A 17,475-nucleotide genomic window follows, 5' to 3' on the forward strand; every position below is an offset into this window, starting at 1 on the left:
GCAGAGACCAGCACTCACCTCCCCAACCCTGCATGCCGTCATCCCCCAGGGGCTAGCCACTTGCTTGTAAACTGGTTACCCTGGACCCCTTTCATCATGGAGTTGGCAGCAGTTTTTCTCTCTAGAGAAAAACATATATCCTGTCATCACTGCTTCTCCCTGCATCACTGTCCATAGTCTCTTAGAATGCCTTTTGCACTTTCATAGTATTCCATGCAACAGCACACCCAATCAAGGGACTGGCTTCCTAGAAAAAAGAACTGTAGGTGTGAGCATGTGTGCATAGAATTCAGTAGTGTACTATCTAACCCATCACCTAGGGGCAGCTGTCCTGAAAGAATGGTGGAATGACCTACTGAAAGTTCTTTTCTGATGCCAGTTGAGAAGAACACCCTGAAAGGATGGGAGTCTGTCTTAACACGTGCTTTCTTGCATGTGTGGTCAATATGTGGTGCTGTTTGAAGGTCTAGACAGGAACAGCACCTCTCACTGTTACACCTAGTTTCAGTTCCTAGTCCCACACCTTTGGCTTGTTGGGAGTCCTTAGTTCCCAAAGGAGGAATGTGTCCTAATATTAGGGGACACAGCTATGGCTTCATTCAGTTGGAATCTGGATATTTGGCACTTCCCATCTGGTAAAGAAAGAGGTTACTCTACTGGCTGGAGTGATTCACCCCAATCCTCAAAGCAAATTGTTACTTACAAATCCATCACTTGCTCAGTTGTGTCCGACTGTTTGCCACCCCATGGACTGTACCCTGCCAGGCCCTCTGTCCTTGGGATTTTTCCAGGCAAGAACACTGGAGTGGCTTGCCATTTCCTTCTCCAGAGGATCTTCCCAACCCAGGGATCAAACCCACCTCTCCTGCATTACAGGCGGATTCTTTACTGCTTGAGCCATGGCGGAAGCCTCCTTACTTACAAAGGGGGCTACAAAACTGTGTCTGGAATCCCAAGGATTCTTTCTTCACTTTCTCTCAGTGAAGGGGAGGAGCCAGTCCTGCTGTCCCTGGTGGTTATGGTGAATCTAGGTGTTTAAGGTTCTCTTAAGGCATCTACTCAATGTCACATCCAAGCCTCAGAGCCTTACTCTTTCTCTTTCTAGTCCCTCGCAGAGGAGACTTGCTGGGGCTTCAAGTTCAGTCTTCTTTGTAACTCATAAATAAAATCTTGGGCCTGATTTCCAGCACTGTCTGTCCTCTGGCTGCAGGAGATGAGGGTCTCTTTAGACGTCACCATGGTGACTTTCTGGCTTCCACATCATGCTCTGAGTTGATTGTTGACCGACTTGAGCCAATTGTTTTCTTCCTTTTGGGTTCTTGTGGCAGTTAAAACAGCCAACTAGGAACCTCCCTAGTGGTCCAGTGGCTAAGACGCTGCCTTCCCAATGCAGGGTGCCCAGGTTTGATCCCTAGTCAGGGAACTAGATCTCACATGCTGCAACTAAGACCCAGCGCAGCCAAATAAAGAAATATATTTTTTTTAAAAAGCCCCCAAATCCTTATAATAATCCCTGACCCTGGTGTTTTTCACGCAGTAGCATTGTTGCAGATGCCAATGCAGCATCTTCCTCCTGTACTGCATCTCCATTGACCAAAGATGAGAGTCTTAGTCCTTGTGCTGGTCCAGCATGTTTGGGGTCATCTCCATCCCACTCGCCATGAATAACAGAGTCCTCATTGCCACCTGGCTGGCAAGTGATCCAATTCCAAAATCCTGTCTGAGAGCTTACTTCCTAGAACCACTTCTGGTAACATCTTAACTTAGATTTCATCAGATGCAGGTCCCGAGGCAAGGGTCTGAGAGCAGGTAGCTTATTTTGAAAGTGAACCCAGGAAGTCCCAGTAAGAGGAATGGAAAAGTAAGACAGGCAAGGTAAGAAAGCTGATGCCCAGGATGTGAACCCAGGAAGTCCCAGTAAGAGGAATGGAAAAGTAAGACAGGAAAGGTAAGAAAGCTGATGCCCAGGACGTGGTTGATATACGGGGGTACATTAATGATTGGTTACCCCTGGGGGCTTCCCTGGTAACTCAGATGTTAAAGAATCTGCTTGCAATATGGGAGACCTGGTTCGATTCCTGGGTCAGGAAGATCCCCTGGAGAAGGGAATGGAGACCCACTCCAGTATTCTTGCCTGAAGAATCCCCATGGACAGAGGAGCCTGTCAGGCTACAGTCCACTGGGTCGCAAAGAGTCGGACACGACTGAGTGACTAAGAACAGCACCACTGTGGGCAGCTAGGGCTCATCACAGACTCCCTTTGGAAGTGGTGCCGAGCAGTCCTTGGGATGTTGCTACTCTGGATTAGGGAAGCATGCTATGTATCCACTAACTTCTGCTTCCCATCCTTCAGGGCTGCTCCTGGGAGTGTTAATTTCCTGGCACTTTCATACTGCCCACATTCAGTCCAAGCAAGCTCCTGTGGCCCAAGAAAGTCCTTCAGATAGAGAGTCTTTGGCATTTGCACTGGGAAGCCTAGGGATGCAGAGGAATAATGGGCGCTTTGAGGTGCTTTGAGGTGGGGGAGGAGGTGTGGTGCTCTCATGATGGCCTCATCAGAGTCCAAGCTCCATGGGCCCCTCCTCCAGGTGTGCAGGTTTTCCAGCTCTAGCTCTTGCCCTTGTCCTCCCAGGCCCTAGGCAGGTGGTGGCCACCTGCAGTTACCATCTCTGTGTTAACCGCAGCCTCGCCGTTTCAGTCCTACGATATTTGTTTCAGACTTCCCTGGTGGTACAGTGGATAAAAATTTGCCTGCCAATGCCAGGGACAGGGGTTCGAGCCTTGGTCTAGGAAGGTTCCACATACCTCGGAACAAATAAGACTGTGTGCCACAACTACTGAGCTGGAGACCTAGAGCCTGAGAACCTCAGATACTGAGCCCTGGCGCCAAAAGTACCAAAACTCATGTACCGAGAGCCTGTGCTCTGCTACCAGAGAAGCCACGGCAGCAAGAAGTTACACGCTGCAATAAAGAATAGCCCTTGCTTGCCACAACTAGAGGAAGCCCAAAGAAGACCCAGCGTCGTCATAGATAAATAAAATATATTTTTAAAAATCCGTTTAACCAATTTCCCCCACTTAACCAATTTCTCCCTGCTAAAACAGCTAGTTTTGTCTCTGTTTTCCTGCCTGGAAATGAATGAAGGAATTAATGAATGGAGCAAACAGAACAGCACGATTAAGAACACAGTGAGACGGGTAGCACACATGATGCCAACGTGCGCCCAGTCCCTGTATGCCAGCTGTCATGGTGTTGTTCAGTCGCTCAGTCATGTCTGCCTCTATGTGACCCCGTAAACTGCAGCACGCCAGGCTTCCCTGTCCTTCACCATCTCCCGGAGCTTGCTCAAACTCATGTCCATTGAGTCGGTGATGCCATCCAACCATCTTGTCCTCTGTGGTCCCCTTCCCCAGAAGGAAACAGGTACAGTGAGTTCCCTATACATGAATCTTCAAGCTGCAAACTTTCAAAGATGCACACATGCATGCAGCCCCTGTATGCCAGCTGTCATACTGTACTAGTGTACTTTTTTGAGGTACTGTACTGTAAGATTAAAAATGTTTTCTTTGTATTTTGTGGGTTTTTTTTAATGAACATATGATTTGTGTGAAAAGTATTCTAAACCTTGTACAGTTCTATAAAGCTGATTGTGTTAGTTGGGTACCTAGGCTGACTTTGTTGGAGTTATGAACAAACTGGATTTAACAAACTCACTCTTGAAATGGAACTCGCTCGTGTGTAGAGGACTTACAGTAAAGAGTCCACCTGCAATGTGGGAGACTTGTGTTCGATCCCTAGGTTGGAAAGATCCCCTAGAGAAGGGTGCAGCTATGCACACTCCAGCATTCTGTCCTGGAGAATTCCATGGAGAGATGAGCCCGTGGGGTCGCAGAGAGTCGGACACGACTGAGAGACTTTCACTTTCAGGTGGCGTCTTGACTGTGCCTGGTGTGTGGATGGTTCCTGTTTTCCCTTCCTGGGTCTGTTTCATCTTCAATTTTATTCTGCAAACATTCTCCTGACCAGCACAGTCCAGGCCCTGTGCTCAGAGGGGGCTGTGCAGGGATGCGAGTCTACCCTCTTTCTCAAAGGAAACCCCGATCTTATTCTCTGAATGTTGAGACTGGCTTGACCCTTCATGGATGTATATTTTTCAGAATCTTGGTACATTCTCTGCTCTATTGATATTGATACTTCCCTGTGGCCTCAGACCCGCCATGTGGTTCCACAGGCCTGGAGCCTTCGCCTGTGATGTTCCTGCGCCCGGGAATGTGGTTTCTCCTGTTCTTTCCTCCTGTCCCAACAAATTCTTGCCTCTCTTAAGACCTAACTGAACTATTCCATCTTCAGTCTCTGACTTCCCTGTATAGAACTGTCACTTCCTCTTTGGAATTTACATATGCATACATACATCTATCTGTATTACAAATCTTTTTTTTTTAATCTGTTTTTTCTCCAGAGTCTGACCTCCTTTTGGGCCTCATTCATCCCTGTATCTTCATTCATTCTCTCAACCATCTTTTTTGAGTCTCTGCCTATCCAGGGCGTGGGAGCACCTCAGTCAGTGTCTGTTGAAGGGATGAATGAACTGGTGAGCAGTTGCTACCCCACGGATGCTGTGTTGCTAGGTGACAAGCTCTAGTGATGATTAGAGAGGAGGGGGTGATGCTGGTGTGTGAGATGAGAGTCTACACATCTTCCCGCAGAATCAGGGAAACTTCGTGGGTGGAATTTCCACACTTCAGCACTGCCAGTGTGCCAGGGGTGAGGTTGGGCCTCCAAACGTGATCTTCATCGTGCGTGGGGAGAGGAAGGACAGGGGGAAGTTGTCGTCCTAGAATCTTTCTAGTGTGTAAGAGGCTATCTTTCCCCACACTTCAAGTTGAGAATCACTGAATTAAAAGCTTTCTAAATAAGAGTAGCATGGAAACCGAGGAGCGTGGGTTCAATACAGGAGTCTACACAGCTGCCTTCGAGGACCAGGCAGACGACTGAAGGACGACGAGGCTCATGCCTGGCGGGAGCCACTACTGCTCATCAGAGAGACCGTCACCTGGAAGAACTGTGGGCCCCAGGTTGCAAGATCTTCCAACTTGCCGGGAGAGGCCCCCAAGCCCAGGTTTTAGCGTAAGATCCCTCAAGTTTTCCATGTTAAAAGTAAATCTGAATTTCTCAAAGCCAGGAATTTTCAGACTCAGTCTCCCCCGACCCAATGCAACTCTTTTCTGCAAGCCCCAGCCTGAAGAACACATTCCCAGGGGGCCCTTCCCTGGCATCACTGGCTCTTCTGTTCATTCAACACCAACTAAACCCCATGGATACCAGGAGCTGTGTCTGGTGCTGGAAATGCATGGGTGGAGGTGTCTCTGCTCTTGCCGGCTTATGTGGCAAGACGATGCAGCCCACCATTGCAGCATCTTTCATAACTCTGTTCTTCTTCGGATTTGTTGGTTTCCGTGTCCACAACTGGCTCCCTCTCTCTTCTGTGAGTATCATGAGAGCAGTAATAGCATTGTGTGCATCTCTGTATTTGGCACATAAGAGGACAATTTGTTGTTGTTGTTAGGTTGCTAAGTTGTGTCCTGGGACTTCCCAGGCAAGAATACTGGAGTGGGTTGCCATATCTCATACTTGCCCTGAGATCATCCACATAGAGGACTTAGCACACCATCTGGCACATGGGCCTTCAAAAAAATGTCAATTGCAGAAAATAATATTAGTCAACAATTATCATAATAATTATAATAATAATATAATAATTATCATCACAATCCAAACATATATAATAAATATTAAAATGAAAATACTGTATGCGTGCGTGTGAAGTTGCTTCAGTTGTAGCCAACTCTGCAGTCCAATGGACTGTAGCTGCCAAGCTCCTCTGTCCATGGGATTCTCCAGGCAAGAATACTGGAGTGGGGTGCCATGCCCTCCTCCAGGGGATCTTCCCTACCCAGGGATCAAACCTTTGTCTCCAGCATCTACCTGCATTGCAGGCAGTTCTTTAGCACTAACACCACCTGGGAAACCCATTAACAGTATAACAAGCAACAAAGGAATAAATTACCAAAGTCAAACTTCACTACACATGTCAGGTACTATTAATGTCTGCCAAGACAATAACCATCATGTGAAAATAGCAACCCACCTATACTGAGTACTTATCACGAGAGTATCTTTATCATCCCCATTTTACAGATAAAAAGGATGAAGTTTAGAGGAAGACAATTAATACAGACAAATTTCTACTGCTAGTGAATTCACAAAGCCAGGTAATCTGGCTTTTCAGAACCGTGCTCTTAAGCACTGTGCTCTACTGATTCACTGATGTTGGGCATTTCACTTGAAATTCACATCATTTGGGTATTTCGTTTCACCAGGCTTTCCTGGTGGCTCAGACAGTAAAGGATCTGCCTGCAATGCAGGAGACCTGGGTTTGATCCCTGAGTTGGGAAGATCCCTTGGAGAACAGAACAGCTACCCACTCCAGTATTCTTCCCTGGAGAATCCCATGGATGAAGGAGCCTGGAGGGTTACAGTCAATGGGGTTACAAGGAGTCTGACATGACTGAGCAATTAACACCTTCACTTCTTTCACTACTGATTCACTGAGGTTGGGTATTTCACTTATGCTAAGAATAATCAGTAACTCTGACAGTTCTGATCACTGGTGACTCTGGATTCTAGTCAGAAAATATACCTGGCCTTCCTCTTGAGTTGGTGTAGAAATTGTGTGACTAGATAACAGTGAAGCCCAGGGGAGGTATTCTCGAGGCGTGGCTGGAAGGCAGAGTATGGGCAAGGCTCTCCTTTTCCTGATCCTGCTTGTCCCTATTTCTCCTCGAATGTGTGTCTCATTCCTTCTGGCCACAGCCAGACCTTCTCCATCTGGTGGGAAAGGCAGCTGCTCACATCCTCCAGCCCCTACCTTCGAAGGTCATAACCTGAAAGTAGAATCTTGTCCCTCCTGGTGTCCCTGAGCAAGATGGATGGGAAAGAACTGATTGGCCAAGACAGGGCTGCATGTTCCTCTGACCAGTCACTCTGGGTTGAGATTGGGCACCTTCATTATCCAAACCTTGACTGCTGGGCCCAGTCCCATAGTTAGGTTGTAGTCAAGGCCCTGGGCCATAAAGAAAGCTGAGTGCTAAAGAATCGATGCTTTTGAACTGTGGTGCTGGAGAAGACTCTTGAGAGACTCTTGGGCTGCCAGGAGATCAAACTAGTCAATCCTAAAGGATATCAACCCTGAATATTCATTGGAAGGATGCTGAAGCTGAAGCTCTAATACTTTGGCCACCTGATGGGAAGAGGTGACTCATTGTTGGGAAAGACTGAAGGCAAAAGGAGAAGAGGGCGGCAGAGGATGGAGTGGTTAGGTAGCATCACCAACTCAATGAAGACAAATTTAAGCAAACTCTGGAAGATAGTGGAGGACAGGGAAACCTGGCGTGTGCAGTCCATGGGGTCACAAAGAGTTGGATACAACTTAGTGACTGAACAGCAACAAGTCCCTGGGAGCGACCATCCTGCCATGGGATGGGGTAGAGTCAGCCTCCCAGTGGAAAGACAGGTGCTTGGAAAACAAAAGCAGGCATCACTACAAGGAGGCAGGCAAATCATGGACTCATTTCAACACACTGTGGTCGGTACTGGGTTCTGTGAGTTTGAGTCCAGGAAGCTGGGGTTGGAGGAAGCTGAGCTGGCTGGCATAGCCTGGCACCTGGCATAGCACAGCTGAGCAGTGACCCCCCCTGCTGTCCCCCATTCCCCCTGGCGACTCACCTGTCCTATGATTCCCTGGATTCTCTCTCTTGGTTGCAGGAAAAAGAGCCACAGATTGGGTATGAGAATACTGGAGCTTGTGTCTAGATCCGCCACCCTGGCTGTGTGACCTCAGGCTGGTGGCACCAGCAAGGGAGGGACCTATACACCAAGCTGTGAAGAGTAACGCCAGAGTGAAGGATCCAGTGGTTGAGACTTCGCCTTCCAATGCAGGGGGTATGGGTTCTATCCCTGATTGGGGAGCTAAGATCTCACGTGTTTCCCAGCCAAAAAACCAGAGCATAAAACAGAAGCGATATCGTAACAAGTTCCATAAAGACTAAAAATGGTCCATATCAAGAAAAAACAAAATCTTAAAAAAAAAGTTATTTGTTTTATTTTTGGTTGTGCTGGGTCTTCGTTGCTGAGCAAGAGCTTTCTCTAATTGTAGCAAGCGGGCACTACTCCTCCTTGCAGTGCATGGGCTTCTTACTGCGGTGGCTTCCCTTGTTGTGGAGCCCAGGCTCTAGGTGGGCAGTCTCGGTAGTTGCGGCACACGAGCTTTGCTGCCCCGCGAGGCATCTTCCCGGACTGGGGATCAAACTTGTGTCCCCTGCTTTGGCAGGCGGATTCTTTTTTTTTTGGCAGGCGGATTCTTATCCACTGTACCACCAGGGAAGTCCAAGAAAAAATCTTAAAAAAAAAAAGAATGAAGGACCACTGCTTGGCTCACTGCTGAGCCTCTCTGTGGACACACCTCCTTCCCACGCCGGCCCTTCCCTCTGCTGATCTCTGCAATTGTCCAGTAGGCAAGGAGGAAGACAAGGGAGAAAGAACTGGACCTAGAAGTGTGAACCTAGACAGCCACGGGGTGGCCGCTTCTGTGCACTTTTTTGAAGTAAAGAAGATTTAATGAAGGCTTCTCTGGGAGCTCAGCTGGTAAAGAATTTGCCTACAACGCAGGAGACCCCAGTTCAATTCCGAGATCAGGGAGAACCCCTGGAGAAGGCATAGACTACTCACTACAGTGTTCTTGGGCTTCCTTGGTGGCTCAGTTGGTAAACAATCTGCCTGCAAGGTTCAATCCCTGGGTTGGGAAGATCCCCTGGAGAAGGGCATGGCAACTTACTCCAGTATTCTTACCTGGAGAATCCCCATGGACAGAGGAGCTTGGCAGGCTATAGTCCATGGGGTCGTAAAAAGTCGGACATGACTGAGTGATTAAGCACAGCACAGCACAGATTTAATGACAGAGTTCACAAAACACCAACAGCCCCAATCATTTGCTGCGTAAGCCAGCCTGGATGGGTGAGTATCAGGAAACTAAACTGCTGTGTGGTTGCCTTGGCAACCAAAGTTGATAGTAGAGCCACAAACACCCAGAAGCTGCCACCTACAACCTGTGTGCAGGCTGGAGCAGTCAAGCGGTGTCCTGGGTGTTCAGGGTGGGAATCTCTGGGAAGGAGCGGGGTGACTTCCCTGGACATGAGGACCTGGGGGTGCTGAGCATCCATTCACCAGTACAGCAAAGAAATAACCCCACTTGCCAGCCCCCGGCCCTTGCTCAAAGGGGCAGGTCACCTCACTCTGGAGTATTGGGGACCAACAGAGTTTTGTCTGTCTTGGCTGAACCCATTCAGGTGTGTAGGCAAGGGTTCCAACTTGCCTAAAAGCAGAATTCCCGCCTAAAAGCGGGTCAGATGCCCTCCTGGGCTTGCTGTGTCACAAGGACCCGGGGCAATCCACACTCTTTTGGTTGTCCCCTTCCCCCACCCTCCCCACCCCTCCTCCCATTTTCTTCCTCAGAATTCTACTCCTCTGTCTCCCACCCTGGAAACTCTTCATCTCCTGCAGCTCTCCTCACTGCCTACTTTATAACTAAAAAAAAAAAAAAAAAAAAAAAAGCTCTGTAACATGGAAATAGGGAATCATCTATAATCACAACCAATTAATACAACAAGTTTTGGGTAGTGCTGGCTTACCTTGTCCCCATAATTATCACTTAGATGTCGGTTCACAGAGCAGATGAACCTTAATCACCAGGGTGGGAAGCTCCTTTCAGATCTGTCTCCACCCACATCTGACATCGGTTCTGCTCTGTTTTATTCCAAAGCAAAAAGATCCTGCCTAGGCTGAATTCTGAGTTGGCTGTGCATGGGTGAAATCAATCAAGGCCCTGCTATGTACTTTGAGGCCTTCCCTGGTGGCTCGGTGGTAAAGAATCTGTCTGTCAATGCAGGAGACACAGGTTCAATCCCTGGGTCAGAGAGATCCCCTGGAGAAGGAAATGGCAACCCACTTCAGTGTTCTTGCTTGGAAAATCCCATGGACAGAGGAGCCCGGACACACGAGTGACAACGCAGGCAAAGTAAGATGCAACTTACAACATCAGTGTAAGAATTAAATTAAATTAAATTATTGAATTTAATTAAAATATATTTGAAGAGTGTACTAATCAGAAATGATAAAGCAATAGATGCAACTGAAAGTTAACAGTCAGAAAACAGCTGATTCCATGATAGGATAGCCACTATCTTGACAGCTTGCTAAGTAGCCATTGCAAGTGAGAGTCATAAAGACAATGTTGCAACATGAAAACCACTCCTGCTGCATTAGGCGAAAAAGCAGAACTAGAAATTTCATGTACCCTTAGGACTGCTTAGAACAACGCCTGGCTACCAGGAAGTACTCGCTAAATGATTGTTGTTGTTCAGTCGCTAACTCATGTCTTTGGCGACTCCATGGACTGTAGCCTGTCAGGCATCTCTCTGTCCATGGAATTCTCCAGGCAAGGATACTGGAATGGGTTACCATTTCCTCCTCCAGGAGATATCTCCCGAACGAGGGATCAAATCTGAGTCTCCTGCATTGGCAGGTGGATTCTGTACCACTGAGCCACCTGGGAAGCCTCCACTAAATGGTAGATACTATTAATTAGTTGTAACAGTGTCAAAGCATGTATGCTCCTGGAAGAGACCATGAAAGGAACACACAAAGTATAACTGAGTTTTGTGCTCAAGGAGTGTGATTTTTTTCACTCTACAAATGACATTCCCAGACAAAAATTTGATAATACAAAGCCAACAACTCAATTTAAAATGGAACTGAAAAAATTAGAAAAACAAAAAAAAGAATAGAGAAATGGACAGAGGATATGGACAGATGGTTCTTACAGTGAAAAAACAAATGATTCAAACAAATGAAAAAATGTTCAGTCTGCCTAGAATAAGAGAAACATACATGATAATCAGCCTGACATACCCTTTTGAATTTATCAGATCGGCACCATCCAAAGAATTTGAAAACACTGTGTCGCAAGAGTAGAGGGAAACAGGTGCTCTGGTACCTTGTTTATGAGACTGTAAGATGACACAGTTTAGGCTAGCAATTTGGCTATATTTAGTAAAATTCTAAGTGGATGCACCCTTGAGCCACTACTGCTTCCAGGAATTTATCCTATGATCTGTGTACACTTTTGCCAAATAACATGAAAAAGTCTATATATTGCAGCATCGATCTAATATCAACTGATTGGAACCAGTCTAAATGTCCACTAATAGAAGATTTGTTTAAACAGTCCTTACAAAGGAGCCTTTAAAAGGCAGGGGTGTGGTTGGGCAGCAGCTACGCGTATTCAGATGAACAGGGTTCATCTTCCCTGGTGGCTCACACGGTAAAATGAACAAGGTTCAGTGTGAGTTATGAAGTGATGGGAACGAGGTGTAGAACAGTGTGTTCAGTGTGTTCCCTTCATGTGAATAAGAAAAGCATGTTAATCACACACAGACTGGCTCCATAAAGATGTCCAGAAGTCTCCGCAATGGTACCTGGGCTAGGGTGGGACAGAGTCCCTAAGAATGGGACTGACATTTTGCAGCATATACTTTTTTGGTAACTTTTTAAATTTTGTAGTTTTTTTTACATATAACCAATCCCAAAACTAAAGTAACACCATATTAATTTTTAAATGTTGTCACTATTCTTTTTTAAAAAAACCATGATCCACTAAAAGTTTTCTTAATCCAGGCTTGCAGAGGTCACCTGGTTTGGTAAATAGAAATGAGGGGGTTTCGAGCTCCCTTTTCTGGTTCAGCCCCTGACTCCGTGTGTGGGTGAACAGTTTCATTCTGACTCTTCCTTTCTCATCAGCACAGCAGGGGAATTGGCTTAGGTAATCAGTCAATTCCCTTTCACTCTATGAGTACCTTTGAAAATATCTTACTGTCTACAAATAAGAAGATACTGTTCACAATCATTTGTGAAAGCAAACATTCTATTAAAGTAAAATTTACAGGAAAGCACACAAATGGTAAGTGTCCAGCTAGGTGAATAGAGCAAACTTACACAGGTAATCATGGTGTTGAAGACTCTTGAGCATCCCTTGGAAAGCAAGGAGATCAAACCAGTCAATCCTAAGGAAATCAACCTTGAATACTCATTGGAAGGACTGATGCAGAAGACAAATCTCCAATACTTTGGCCATATGATGCAAAGAGCCAACTCATTGGAAAAGACCCTGATGCTGCGAAAGATTGAGGGCCAGAGGAGAAGGGAGCGACAGAGGATGAGATGGTTGGATGGCATCATCAACTCAATGGACATGAGTTTGGGTAAACTCCTGGGAGTTGGTGATGAATAGGGGAGCCTGGCGTGTTGCAGTCCATGGGGTCACGTCAGACACGACTGAGCAACTGAACAACAATAACCCAGGTAACAACCTACTCCTGTATGGACCGTAGAACATCACTGACACCCCAAGAAACCCCGCCCAGTCACCACCAGTCACCAGGGCTACTGTCCTCCCCACCCCGTAGATTCATTTTTGCCAGGGACAATTAAAAGCAAATCACCCCACCAGCCCAAACAACTGCTTCCATGTTTGTACTTTTCCTTCCAGTCTTTTCAAGACCTAAACAAGCAGGGCAGATTGCCAAAAGGTCGCGTCAACGACCCATGTGCGTTTCCACCACCTGCCGGTTTTCTGCTGTGAGGAGTCTAATGGCAAATAATGGTTAACACTCTTCTCCTCTCCGAGGCCTGTTACAATGTTAAAGGGAAAATGCCATTACAGACATTTCTAGACAAATCACACAGGAGCAAAGTAAACACGTGGATGAACGGTCTGGAATGCACTCTCATCAGATAATGGAAAAATCCAGGCTGTCTTCTGGTGCCCTGCACTAACATCGCCCCGGGGCGTGTGTCCGAGTCCCCTGGGTGGTGGTCTCCCGGCCTCTGCCCGGTGGCCGCGGCAGGGAGCATGTTTGGGCGCGTTCGTGGAATCCGCAGGATTAGCTGACTTCCTGTGCGCCCCCGGGTTCGCCCGCCAGAACGCAGGCAAGATGCGCGGGGCCTCCGGCTGGAAGACGGGTGTAGCCTGCCCGGACGTCCACTCTGCGTCCCCGTGTGCGGGGTCTGTGGTGTCGGAAGACCTCAGTGGATTCAAGGAAAGTTTGCCCAGCAAGCCTACAAAGCCGCCACCCTGGGCTTGAATGGAACGGCTCGGGGGCGGGGGGGAGGGGGAGTGTTTCTGAGCCTCTGCCCGCGCCCACATCCCCACCCCCACCCCTGGCAGCCGCCCCGCGGCTCGCGCTGGCTGGCTCGGGCCGTCAGTGATTTATGGGCCGCGGGGCCCAGCTGTTGGCCGTGCACGCGGCAGCTGCTCAAGGTTAAGGGGGCCTTACTGAGGGACTCGCGTCACGGGATGGCCTCAGTGCAGTTGTTCCCTCCCGGGGTCAAGGCGGTGATCATGTTGCGGGTCTGGGAGCCAGTACCGGAGGAGAGGCGACAGTCCCCCTCACCCCGCAGGCAGGCACACATCCACCCCTCACCCCCTCCAGCCAAGGCCCAGCCTCTACCGTGGCCCACCGATAGCAGGCTGGCAGAGCTGAGAGGTGGTCTGGGAGCAGGGAGCCCGCTCCTCCAGGAGCGCCGTTAGTGGGAGGAGCGCCCGGGGAACCCTGCCTGTCACCCAGCCTGGGCGTGCATCAGGGCAGGGGCTGAGAGCAGAAGGGGACAACCAGCTCTCCGTGAAGCCCTACTGGCTCCGGGCCCCTTGCCAAATGCTTTCCTTGCATTTTCTCATCTATCTCCTGCAACAAGCCAGTGAGGTGGTTTTGACTCAGATGTCCCTGAATCTCCTGAAAACTGAGGTTCAGAGAAGTGAAGGAAACGGGCCAAGATCACACAGCTAGCTTGCCTGTCTCTGGAGCCACAGCTTTCAACAACTAAAGTGCTATGTGTCAGGCAGTCTGCAGAGGGTACAATATTTCATCTCCTCAGTCAACCCTAAAAGGCCGCAGTACCAGCCCCATGAAATTAAAAGACTTTTGCTCCTTGGAAGGAAAGCTATGACAAACCTAGACAACGTATTAAAAGGCAGTTTGTCGACAGACATCTGTCTAGTCAAAGCTATGATTTTTCCAGGAGTTGTGTACAGTTGTGATAGTTGATCTGTAAAGAAGGCTGAGCGCCGAAGAATTGATGCTTTCGAACTGTGGTGCTGGAGAAGACTCTAGAGAGTCTGTTAGACAGCAAAAAGATCAAACCAGTCAATCCTAAAGGAAGTCAACTTTGAATATACATCGGAAGGACTGATGCTGAAGCTGAAGCTCCAATACTTTGGCCACTTGATGCGAAGGTCCGACTCACTGGAAAAGACACTGAGAAAGATTGAGGGGAGGAGAAGAGGGCGACTGAGGATGAGATGGTTAGATAGTATCACTGACTCAATGCACATGAATTTGAGCAAACTCCAGGAGATAGTGGAGGACAGAGTTGCCTGGAGGGCTACAGTCCATGGGGTCACAAAGAGTCGAACGTGATTTAGCAGCTGAACAACAACTCGCCCCATTTGGGAGCTGAGGAAGCAGGTCTGCTGTCTTTCTAAGGTCACGTAGGCAGTGAGCAGCCAGGCTGAGACTGCCCTAGTGCTGAACACCAAACCGTGCTCTTTTTCCTACGCCTTCACCTAACTCCATCCCCTGCTGCTTCAGGGGGAATTCAGCAGGGCCCACCATGGACTTTTTGCCAAAGAGGGCAGACAATCTGGGGTTAGCCCTACTTCCTGCTTGCACTTTCCTGCCAATCTGCTGTCTGGGACATACTCGGCCCTTCCCCTTTCACAAAACACTCCTCTCTCTTGGCCCACATCACACAGGTATCTCCCACCCCATTGTCTGCTCCTATTTGGCCTTCTTTCCTGAACTCCCCTCCTTTCCTCATTTCCAGCAAGGAAAGATCCCAGGACTTGATCCCAGATCCTCTTACCACCTACTCATCTCTCCTGTTAGATCTCTCCCATCCCCATCTGTGGCCCAGTAACTTTCAATTTATTTCTCCTGCTCCAGCCTCTCCTCTCAGGAGTCACGCCTGATTGCTTCCTTGCCATTTTTTGAACTGTATTGAGATATAATTCACACACCATACCATTCATCCACTTAGAGTGTACAATTATATGAATTTCAATATATCCATGGAGTTGTGCAACCATCACCACTATAGTCAATTTTAGAACATTTTTATCACCCCTCAAAGAAACCCCATACCCATTAACAGTCACTCCCCACTTCCCCCTAACTTCAACAGGCCCTAGAAACTAATCTTATTTCTGTCTCTATGAATTTGCTTATTTCTGCACATTTCATAAAATGGGATCATTCATACAGGGAATTCCTTGGATGTCCAGTGGCTAGAATGCCACACTTTCATTGCCAAGGACCTGGGTTCAATCCCTGGTCAGAGAACTAAAATCCTGCAAGCCGGTGGGGCAGCCAAAAAAAAAAAAAAATGGGATCATACAATATGTGACCTTCTGTGACTATAATGGTGATGTTTTATGCTTTCAAGTTTTATCCATGTTGTAGTATGTATCAGTACCTCCTTTTTAATAGCCAAATAATATTTCACTGTGTGGGTATACCATGTTTTCTCTATCCGTTCATCCAGTGATGGACATTCATATTGTTTCCACTGTTTAACTTTTTGAGGACCCACTTAACTATTTGCCACAGACCCACATTATTTTACATTTCTACCAGCAGTTTATGAGGATTCCAAGTCCTCCATATCCTCACCAACACCTGTCATTGTCTGTCTTTGACTATAGCCAACCTAGTGGAAGGACTATTCACTGGACAGACTGATGTTGAAGCTGAAACTCCAATACTTTGGCCACCTGATGCAAAGAAAGCAAAGAGCCAACTTGCTGGGAAAGACCCTGGTGCTGGGAAAGATTGAGGGCAAGAGAAGGGGGTGACAGAGGATGAGATGGTTGATGGTATCCCTGTGAAGGACAGGGAACCCAAGTGTGCTGCAGTGCATGGCATCACAAAAAGTGGAACATGGCTTAGTAACTGAGCAGCAACAACAAACCTAGTGGATGGGAAGTAGTATCTTGTTATGGTTTTGATTTGCATTTCCCTGATGGCTAAGGATGTTGAAAATGTTCTCCTGTATTTATTGTTGATTTATAAATCTTCTTTAGAGAAATATATTTTCAAATACTTTGCTCACTTTTAAAGTTATTTGTCTTTTATTATTGAGTTGTAAATGCTCTTTACATATTCTGGATGAGGGTATCTTTTCACTTTCTTGATAGTTTTCCATAATGGCTGCACTAATTTACATCCCCACTAATGATGTAGGAGGCTTCCCTCTTCTCCACACCCTCTCCAGCTTATTTGTAGATTTTTAAAATAATGGCCATTCAGACCAGTCTCACTCTGGCACCTCGTTGTAGTTTTGATTTGCATTTCTCTAATAATTAGAAATATGTGGGCTTCCCTGATGGCTCAGTGATAGGGAATCCACCTACCAATGCAGGAGACAGGAATTCCATCCCTGATCCAGGGAGATCCCACATTTTCAGAGCTACTTAGCCTGTGGGCCACAAGTATTGAACCTGGGCTCTAGAGTCCAGGAGCTGAAATTACTGAGCCCTCTAGCTGCAGGTGCTGAAGCCTGAGTGTCCTAGAGACCGTGCTGCACAACTAGAGAATCCACTGCAACGAGAAGCCCTTGTACAACAACTGGAGGGTGCACTCGCTCCCCACAACCAGAGAAAAGCCCGAGCAGCAACAAAGACCCAGAACAGCCGAAGATAAATAAATAATTTGGAATGCTTCATGAAGTTGTGTGTCATCCTTGCCTGGGGGCCATGCAAATATTCTCTGTATCATTCCAATTTTAGTATATGTGCTGCTAAAGTGAGCACCTGGATGAACTTTTTTCCTTGCCGGATTAGCCTATCTAGAACATCCAAAACAATGCTAAATAGAAGTGACGACAGTAGGCATTCTTGTCTTGTTCTTGATCTTAGGGGTATATCATTCCTTTCAGTTCAGTAGCTCAGTCGTGTCCGACTCTTTGCGACCCCATGGACTGCAGCACGCTAGGCCTCCCTGTCCATCACCCACTCCTGGAGCTTGCTCAAATTCATGTGCATCAAGTCGGTGATGCCATCCAGCCATCTCATTCTCTGTCGTCCCCTTCTCCTCCCGCCTTCAATCTTTCCCAGCATCAGGGTCTTTTCCAATGAGGTGGCTCTTTGCATCAGGTGGCCAAAGTATTGGAGCTTCAGCTTCAGCATCAGTCCTTCCAGTGAATATTCAGGACTGATTTCCTTTAGGATTGACTGATTGAATCTCCTTGCAGTCCAAGGGACTCTCAAGAGTCTTCTCCAACACCACAGTTCAAAAGGATCAATTCTT

At 47.4% G+C, this 17,475-nt stretch overlaps 1 non-coding gene across 1 annotated transcript; it reads right to left on the reverse strand.

The window, feature by feature from the left end:
* Positions 1–16,872: 16,872 nt before the first annotated feature.
* Positions 16,873–16,979, reverse strand: LOC139030755 (U6 spliceosomal RNA). Its single transcript, XR_011483157.1, has one exon. It is a non-coding gene; the product is annotated as a U6 spliceosomal RNA (small nuclear RNA).
* Between the last annotated feature and the right edge of the window lie 496 nt (positions 16,980–17,475).

This window comes from Odocoileus virginianus, chromosome 23 (assembly GCF_023699985.2).
Source record: "Odocoileus virginianus isolate 20LAN1187 ecotype Illinois chromosome 23, Ovbor_1.2, whole genome shotgun sequence".
NCBI classification, from domain to species: Eukaryota; Metazoa; Chordata; class Mammalia; order Artiodactyla; family Cervidae; genus Odocoileus; species Odocoileus virginianus.